Source organism: Amia ocellicauda, unplaced genomic scaffold (genome assembly GCF_036373705.1).
Source record: "Amia ocellicauda isolate fAmiCal2 unplaced genomic scaffold, fAmiCal2.hap1 HAP1_SCAFFOLD_88, whole genome shotgun sequence".
Classification (NCBI taxonomy): Eukaryota; Metazoa; Chordata; class Actinopteri; order Amiiformes; family Amiidae; genus Amia; species Amia ocellicauda.
In genome coordinates this window covers 67,501-77,500 of record NW_027103014.1, presented here as the reverse complement: position 1 = coordinate 77,500, position 10,000 = coordinate 67,501, and positions in this window count along the sequence as shown.

The window sequence follows — 10,000 nt, the reverse complement described above, 5'->3', positions numbered from 1 at the left end:
TCGTTTACCCCCCCCCAAATGGCTCCGAAGTACCCCCCCCCCACCCCCCCCCTAAAAAACCGTGTTCCGGGGTTTTTTCGAGAAAACAAACACACGGGGTATATAGAGGGGACTGAGACGAATCGAATGACGTGCTTTGCAAAGAAATCGGGGGCTCACAGCCCCCCCAGGAGAGGTTCAAAAGTCGGAGGACTGGTCACCTAACTCCCATTGAAGTCAATGGGGGAAAAATGAAAACTGTCAAAAAGGCTTAAAATGGTTCAAAAACCCACTGGGGCAGTAGATAATCATCCTATTTGAATTTTAAAAGTCTTAGTTTGGCGAAAAAATACCTTTTAATAATTGTTTTAGGGGTCAGAAAAATCAGCTCCGGCTGCCTGGTCACCTAGGGGAGATAGAAAATTTTTCTAAGTTTTTCACTCGGCCGCCTGGTCCCCTAACTCGAAAATTTTAAAGTGCTCCCATCGGTCCCGGGATAGGGTGGCTGATAGCTGGGAGCCCCCTGAGCACTGCCCCGGTGTTAGTTTTCGGAGAAATGCCTCCGTTGATTTGTTATGATTTTTTTTCCGCCGGCCGCCTGGTCGCCCTAATGCAAAGTCAATGGGAGTGAGGAGATAGAAAATTTTTCAAAGTTTTTCACTCGGCCGCCTGGTCCCCTGACTCGAAAATTTTAAAGTGCTCCCATCGGTCCCGGGATAGGGTGGCTGATAGCTGGGAGCCCCCTGAGCACTGCCCCGGTGTTAGTTTTCGGAGAAATGCCCCCGTTGATTTGTTATGATTTTTTTTCCGCCGGCCGCCTGGTCGCCCTAATGCAAAGTCAATGGGAGTGAGGAGATAGAAAATTTTTCAAAGTTTTTCACCCGGCCACAAACGACTCCAAAACACACTGGGGCTGTGGCTGGGACTCTCACCAGGACTGCCCCCTACTTTATTTATGGATTAAAAAGCATTCTATATTAATTTTTCGATTTTTGGGACCCGGGACGCCTGGTCACCTAACTCCCCTTCTATCCCTATGGGGGGGGACGGGGACATCGAAAACGCTCCCATCGCTGCCGAGGCACGCTGCGGGGACTCTCCCTACCATCGCCCCATGCTTCCTTTGAAGAATATATGACGTTTTTCAATTTTCACCGACATTTGAAAATCAAAACTTCAGAACATTTCATAGTTATTCTCAATGGGTTGTCTAGGGGCACACATCTCTAAACTGGGGGAAATGCTCAAAATGATTAAAAAGAAAAACAATGCCCCCAGACCCGGGGGGCTGATAGCTGGGAGCCCCCTGAGCACAGCCCCGGTGTTAGTTTCTGGAGAAATGCCCCCGTTGATTTGTTATGATTTTTTTTCCGCCGGCCGCCTGGTCGCCCTAATGTAAAGTCAATGGGAGTGAGGAGATAGAATATTTTTCAAAGTTTTTCACTCGGCCGTCTGGTCCCCTGACTCGAAAATTTTAAAGTGCTCCCATCGGTCCCAGGGTAGGGTGGCTGATAGCTGGGAGCCCCCTGAGCACAGCCCCGGTGTTAGTTTCTGGAGAAATGCCCCCGTTGATTTGTTATGATTTTTTTTCCGCCGGCCGCCTGGTCGCCCTAATGCAAAGTCAATGGGAGTGAGGAGATAGAATATTTTTCAAAGTTTTTCACTCGGCCGTCTGGTCCCCTGACTCGAAAATTTTAAAGTGCTCCCATCGGTCCCAGGGTAGGGTGGCTGATAGCTGGGAGCCCCCTGAGCACAGCCCCGGTGTTAGTTTCTGGAGAAATGCCCCCGTTGATTTGTTATGATTTTTTTTCCGCCGGCCGCCTGGTCGCCCTAATGTAAAGTCAATGGGAGTGAGGAGATAGAATATTTTTCAAAGTTTTTCACTCGGCCGTCTGGTCCCCTGACTCGAAAATTTTAAAGTGCTCCCATCGGTCCCAGGGTAGGGTGGCTGATAGCTGGGAGCCCCCTGAGCACAGCCCCGGTGTTAGTTTCTGGAGAAATGCCCCCGTTGATTTGTTATGATTTTTTTTCCGCCGGCCGCCTGGTCGCCCTAATGCAAAGTCAATGGGAGTGAGGAGATAGAATATTTTTCAAAGTTTTTCACTCGGCCGTCTGGTCCCCTGACTCGAAAATTTTAAAGTGCTCCCATCGGTCCCGGGATAGGGTGGCTGATAGCTGGGAGCCTCCTGAGCACTGCCCCGGTGTTAGTTTCTGGAGAACTGCCCCCGTTGATTTGTTATGATCCGTAGTTGCCGGCCGGCCGCCCGGCATTGCTCTATCGGATGGAGCGTGGGCTGGCTATGGGAGATTTAGCGATTTTCGGAACCGGCCCCGATGGCCCCCCAAACCGGGTGGCCACGAGGTGGGACCCCCCTGAGCACTGCCCCGGTGTTAGTTTTCCGAGAAATGCCCCCGTTGATTTGTTATGATCCGTAGTTGCCGGCCGGCCGCCCGGCATTGCTCTATCGGATGGAGCGTGGGCTGGCTATGGGAGATTTAGCGATTTTCGGAACCGGCCCCGATCGCCCCCCAAACCGGGTGGCCACGAGGTGGGACCCCCCTGAGCACTGCCCCGGTGTTAGTTTTCCGAGAAATGCCCCCGTTGATTTGTTATGATCCGTAGTTGCCGGCCGGCCGCCCGGCATTGCTCTATCGGATGGAGCGTGTGCTGGCTATGGGAGATTTAGCGATTTTCGGAACCGGCCCCGATCGCCCCCCAAACCGGGTGGCCACGAGGTGGGACCCCCCTGAGCACTGCCCCGGTGTTAGTTTTCGGAGAAATGCCCCCGTTGATTTGTTATGATCCGTAGTTGCCGGCCGGCCGCCCGGCATTGCTCTATCGGATGGAGCGTGGGCTGGCTATGGGAGATTTAGCGATTTTCGGAACCGGCCCCGATCGCCCCCCAAACCGGGTGGCCACGAGGTGGGACCCCCCTGAGCACTGCCCCGGTGTTAGTTTTCGGAGAAATGCCCCCGTTGATTTGTTACGATTATTTTTCGCCCAGGCGATGTGCCTTTTCATTTTGTTTTGCACTTTCCTTCATTCCTTGGTGCATGCTACCATCTAACGGACACATTTCGGTACTGCAGTTTGAAAGTAATTTCCCCGTCTAGGGATCTCTCAATGCCCTGGGCTGCGAAAGGAGGGCAAGGACACCCTATGTTCTCATGAGTGCAAAGCCCCCCCGGCTTCAAGGCATTCCAAAAGGAAAACCGGAGACACTGCTGTACACACACACACACACACACACACACACACACACACACACACACACACACACACACACACACACACACACAGAGAGAGAGAGAGAGAGAGAGAGAGAGAGAGAGATAGAGAGAGAGTAGTCACACAGTGGAATAAACTCCCCAGCGATGTGGTAGAAGCTGAAAGTTGGGGAACATTGTGATGGTCTATATTTCTTGGCAGATAATAAAAGATGCTCTTATCATGCCTCCGTTGATGTGTTATGATCCATAGGTTGCCGGCCGCCCGGCATTGCTCTGATCGGATGGACCGTGGGCTGCCTATGGCAGAGTATGGGCGATTCTTCAGCCGGCCCCGATGGCCCCCCAAACCGGGTGGCCACGAGGTGGGACCCCCCTGAGCACTGCCCCGGTGTTAGTTTTCGGAGAAATGCCCCCGTTGATTTCTTATGATCCGTAGTTGCCGGCCGGCCGCCCGGCATTGCTCTATCGGATGGAGCGTGGGCTGGCTATGGGAGATTTAGCGATTTTCGGAACCGGCCCCGATCGCCCCCCAAACCGGGTGGCCACGAGGTGGGACCCCCCTGAGCACTGCCCCGGTGTTAGTTTTCGGAGAAATGCCCCCGTTGATTTCTTATGATCCGTAGTTGCCGGCCGGCCGCCCGGCATTGCTCTATCGGATGGAGCGTGGGCTGGCTATGGGAGATTTAGCGATTTTCGGAACCGGCCCCGATCGCCCCCCAAACCGGGTGGCCACGAGGTGGGACCCCCCTGAGCACTGCCCCGGTGTTAGTTTTCGGAGAAATGCCCCCGTTGATTTCTTATGATCCGTAGTTGCCGGCCGGCCGCCCGGCATTGCTCTATCGGATGGAGCGTGGGCTGGCTATGGGAGATTTAGCGATTTTCGGAACCGGCCCCGATCGCCCCCCAAACCGGGTGGCCACGAGGTGGGACCCCCCTGAGCACTGCCCCGGTGTTAGTTTTCGGAGAAATGCCCCCGTTGATTTGTTACGATTATTTTTCGCCCAGGCGATGTGCCTTTTCATTTTGTTTTGCACTTTCCTTCATTCCTTGGTGCATGCTGCCATCTAACGGACACATTTCGGTACTGCAGTTTGAAAGTAATTTCCCCGTCTAGGGATCTCTCTCTCGTCTAGGGACACTGCTGTACACACACACACACACACACACACACACACACACACACAGTGAGAGAGAGGGAGAGATAGAGAGAGAGAGAGGTGGAGAGGGAGAGAGAGGTGGAGATAGAGAGATGGAGATAGAGATGGAGATAGAGAGAGATGGAGATAGAGAGAGAGATGGAGATGGAGAGAGAGATGGTGATAGAGAGATAGAGATAGAGAGAGAGATGGTGATAGAGAGAGAGATGGTGATAGAGAGAGAGTCGTCACACTCTGGAACAAACTCCCCAGAAGCTGAAAGTTGGGGAACATTATGATGATCTTTATTTCTTGGCAGATAATAAATGATGATCTTACAGAGGGCGACTTACAACACCAGTGCAAACATACAGCGAAGGACAAGGCATCAATCGCGACAGAATCCCTTGAGTTAAAGCAGCAGATTCAGAATAACACACGTCAAAACAGACTGGAGACTAAAACGAGCACGAAAGGTGTCGAATATGTGGCCTCCTCTCGCTTGTAAACTCTCTCGTGTTCCTGTCGATGGGGTCGGCGGCTCGGGGCAGCGGCCTAGCAGCAGCAGGCAGGCCACCCGGCTGCCTGGGGCTGACCTCCGGGGCAGGCAGGCAGGCAGACCTCCAGGGCAGGCAGGCAGGCAGGCAGGCAGACCTCCAGGGCTAACAGGCTGACCTCCAGGGCTGGCAGGCTGACCTCCAGGGCTGGAAGGCAGGCAGTGCTGCTACCAGGGCAGGCAGGCTGTCCTCCAGGGCTGGAAGGCAGACCTCCAGGGCAGGCAGTGCTGCTACCAGGGCTGGATAGCAGACCTCCAGGGCTGGATAGCAGACCTCCAGGGCTAACAGGCAGACCTCCAGGGCAGGCAGTGCTGCTACCAGGGCTGGATAGCAGACCTCCAGGGCTGGAAGGCAGGCAGGCAGACCTCCAGGGCAGGCAGTGCTGCTACCAGGGCTGGATAGCAGACCTCCAGGGCTAACAGGCAGACCTCCAGGGCTGGAAGGCAGGCAGTGCTGCTACCAGGGCAGGCAGGCTGTCCTCCAGGGCTGGATAGCAGACCTCCAGGGCAGGCAGTGCTGCTACCAGGGCAGGCAGGCTGTCCTCCAGGGCTGGATGGCAGGCAGGCAGACCTCCAGGGATGGATAGCAGACCTCCAGGGCTGGAAGGCAGGCAGGCAGACCTCCAGGGCAGGCAGTGCTGCTACCAGGGCTGGATAGCAGACCTCCAGGGCTAACAGGCAGACCTCCAGGGCTGGAAGGCAGGCAGTGCTGCTACCAGGGCAGGCAGGCTGTCCTCCAGGGCTAACAGGCAGACCTCCAGGGCAGGCAGTGCTGCTACCAGGGCTGGATAGCAGACCTCCAGGGCTGGATAGCAGACCTCCAGGGCTAACAGGCAGACCTCCAGGGCAGGCAGTGCTGCTACCAGGGCTGGATAGCAGACCTCCAGGGCTGGATAGCAGACCTCCAGGGCTAACAGGCAGACCTCCAGGGCAGGCAGTGCTGCTACCAGGGCTGGATAGCAGACCTCCAGGGCTAACAGGCAGACCTCCAGGGCTGGCAGTGCTGCTACCAGGGCTGGATAGCAGACCTCCAGGGCTGGATAGCAGACCTCCAGGGCTAACAGGCAGACCTCCAGGGCTGGCAGGCTGACCTCCAGGGCAGGCAGGCAGGCAGGCAGACCTCCAGGGCTGGATAGCTGACCTCCAGGGCTGGATAGCAGACCTCCAGGGCTAACAGGCTGACCTCCAGGGCTAACAGGCAGACCTCCAGGGCAGGCAGGCAGACCTCCAGGGCAGGCAGTGCTGCTACCAGGGCTGGATAGCAGACCTCCAGGGCTAACAGGCAGACCTCCAGGGCTGGAAGGCAGGCAGTGCTGCTACCAGGGCAGGCAGGCTGTCCTCCAGGGCTGGAAGGCAGACCTCCAGGGCAGGCAGGCAGACCTCCAGGGCAGGCAGTGCTGCTACCAGGGCTGGATAGCAGACCTCCAGGGCTGGAAGGCAGGCAGGCAGACCTCCAGGGCAGGCAGTGCTGCTACCAGGGCTGGATAGCAGACCTCCAGGGCTAACAGGCAGACCTCCAGGGCTGGAAGGCAGGCAGTGCTGCTACCAGGGCAGGCAGGCTGTCCTCCAGGGCTAACAGGCAGACCTCCAGGGCAGGCAGTGCTGCTACCAGGGCTGGATAGCAGACCTCCAGGGCTGGATAGCAGACCTCCAGGGCTAACAGGCAGACCTCCAGGGCAGGCAGTGCTGCTACCAGGGCTGGATAGCAGACCTCCAGGGCTAACAGGCAGACCTCCAGGGCTGGCAGTGCTGCTACCAGGGCTGGATAGCAGACCTCCAGGGCTGGATAGCAGACCTCCAGGGCTAACAGGCAGACCTCCAGGGCTGGCAGGCTGACCTCCAGGGCAGGCAGGCAGGCAGGCAGACCTCCAGGGCTGGATAGCTGACCTCCAGGGCTGGATAGCAGACCTCCAGGGCTAACAGGCTGACCTCCAGGGCTAACAGGCAGACCTCCAGGGCAGGCAGGCAGACCTCCAGGGCAGGCAGTGCTGCTACCAGGGCTGGATAGCAGACCTCCAGGGCTAACAGGCAGACCTCCAGGGCTGGAAGGCAGGCAGTGCTGCTACCAGGGCAGGCAGGCTGTCCTCCAGGGCTGGAAGGCAGACCTCCAGGGCAGGCAGGCAGACCTCCAGGGCAGGCAGTGCTGCTACCAGGGCTGGATAGCAGACCTCCAGGGCTGGAAGGCAGGCAGGCAGACCTCCAGGGCAGGCAGTGCTGCTACCAGGGCTGGATAGCAGACCTCCAGGGCTAACAGGCAGACCTCCAGGGCTGGAAGGCAGGCAGTGCTGCTACCAGGGCAGGCAGGCTGTCCTCCAGGGCTGGAAGGCAGACCTCCAGGGCAGGCAGGCAGACCTCCAGGGCAGGCAGTGCTGCTACCAGGGCTGGATAGCAGACCTCCAGGGCTGGAAGGCAGGCAGGCAGACCTCCAGGGCAGGCAGTGCTGCTACCAGGGCTGGATAGCAGACCTCCAGGGCTAACAGGCAGACCTCCAGGGCTGGAAGGCAGGCAGTGCTGCTACCAGGGCAGGCAGGCTGTCCTCCAGGGCTAACAGGCAGACCTCCAGGGCAGGCAGTGCTGCTACCAGGGCTGGATAGCAGACCTCCAGGGCTGGATAGCAGACCTCCAGGGCTAACAGGCAGACCTCCAGGGCAGGCAGTGCTGCTACCAGGGCTGGATAGCAGACCTCCAGGGCTGGAAGGCAGGCAGGCAGACCTCCAGGGCAGGCAGTGCTGCTACCAGGGCTGGATAGCAGACCTCCAGGGCTAACAGGCAGACCTCCAGGGCTGGAAGGCAGGCAGTGCTGCTACCAGGGCAGGCAGGCTGTCCTCCAGGGCTGGATAGCAGACCTCCAGGGCAGGCAGTGCTGCTACCAGGGCAGGCAGGCTGTCCTCCAGGGCTGGATGGCAGGCAGGCAGACCTCCAGGGATGGATAGCAGACCTCCAGGGCTGGAAGGCAGGCAGGCAGACCTCCAGGGCAGGCAGTGCTGCTACCAGGGCTGGATAGCAGACCTCCAGGGCTAACAGGCAGACCTCCAGGGCTGGAAGGCAGGCAGTGCTGCTACCAGGGCAGGCAGGCTGTCCTCCAGGGCTAACAGGCAGACCTCCAGGGCAGGCAGTGCTGCTACCAGGGCTGGATAGCAGACCTCCAGGGCTGGATAGCAGACCTCCAGGGCTAACAGGCAGACCTCCAGGGCTGGCAGTGCTGCTACCAGGGCTGGATAGCAGACCTCCAGGGCTGGATAGCAGACCTCCAGGGCTAACAGGCAGACCTCCAGGGCAGGCAGGCAGACCTCCAGGGCTGGATAGCTGACCTCCAGGGCTGGATAGCAGACCTCCAGGGCTGGCAGGCTGACCTCCAGGGCTAACAGGCAGACCTCCAGGGCAGGCAGGCAGACCTCCAGGGCAGGCAGTGCTGCTACCAGGGCTGGATAGCAGACCTCCAGGGCTAACAGGCAGACCTCCAGGGCTGGAAGGCAGGCAGTGCTGCTACCAGGGCAGGCAGGCTGTCCTCCAGGGCTGGAAGGCAGACCTCCAGGGCAGGCAGGCAGACCTCCAGGGCAGGCAGTGCTGCTACCAGGGCTGGATAGCAGACCTCCAGGGCTGGAAGGCAGGCAGGCAGACCTCCAGGGCAGGCAGTGCTGCTACCAGGGCTGGATAGCAGACCTCCAGGGCTAACAGGCAGACCTCCAGGGCTGGAAGGCAGGCAGTGCTGCTACCAGGGCAGGCAGGCTGTCCTCCAGGGCTGGAAGGCAGACCTCCAGGGCTGGCAGGCTGACCTCCAGGGCAGGCAGGCCGGGCCCCCGGTGCTGCATCTCGGCCGCTGCCTGGGGCGGACCGGCCCGGGTGCCCTTGCGCTTTTTCGACACCAGGGGGCAGTTGGGTGCCATTCCGTCCCTCGTGTGGCGAAATGGCGGTACTGCACCTCCGCCTTTTTGCTGGAGAAAGTCCGCAGTCGGGACAATGCGCCACACGGTCCGTCGGCAGGAGGCCCGGGCCCGGGCACAACTCCCCGGTGGGGACGGACGCCGGGCTGGAGCTTCCCTTCAGCACACACACTCACTCACTCACTCACTGACCGACCGACTGACTGCAGGAAAGGCTCCCGGCTCCCAGCGCTCAGTCAGCAGGCCTACTCCTCCCCGGTGGGGACGGACGCCGGGCTGGAGCTTTCCTTCAGCACACACACTCACTCACTGACCGACCGACTGACTGCAGGAAAGGCTCCCGGCTCCCAGCGCTCAGTCAGCAGGCCTACTCCTCCCCGGTGGGGACGGACGCCGGGCTGGAGCTTCCCTTCAGCACACACACTCACTCACTGACCGACCGACTGACTGCAGGAAAGGCTCCCGGCTCCCAGCGCTCAGTCAGCAGGCCTACTCCTCCCCGGTGGGGACGGACGCCGGGCTGGAGCTTCCCTTCAGCACACACACTCACTCACTGACCGACCGACTGACTGCAGGAAAGGCTCCCGGCTCCCAGCGCTCAGTCAGCAGGCCTACTCCTCCCCGGTGGGGACGGACGCCGGGCTGGAGCTTTCCTCCAGCGCAACACACTCACTCACTCACTCACTGACCGACCGACCGACCGACGGCTCCCAGCGCTCAGTCAGCAGGCCTACTCCTCCCCGGTGGGGACGGACGCCGGGCTGGAGCTTCCCTTCAGCACACACACTCACTCACTCACTGACCGACCGACTGACTGCAGGAAAGGCTCCCGGCTCCCAGCGCTCAGTCAGCAGGCCTACTCCTCCCCGGTGGGGACGGACGCCGGGCTGGAGCTTTCCTCCAGCGCAACACACTCACTCACTCACTCACTGACCGACCGACCGACCGACGGCTCCCAGCGCTCAGTCAGCAGGCCTACTCCTCCCCGGTGGGGACGGACGCCGGGCTGGAGCTTCCCTTCAGCACACACACTCACTCACTCACTGACCGACCGACTGACTGCAGGAAAGGCTCCCGGCTCCCAGCGCTCAGTCAGCAGGCCTACTCCTCCCCGGTGGGTGCGGGCTCCGGGCTGGAGCTCTCCTTCAGCACTCACTGACCGACGGCTCCCGGCGCTCAGCCTGCAGGGCTACACCTCCCCGGTGGGTGCGGGC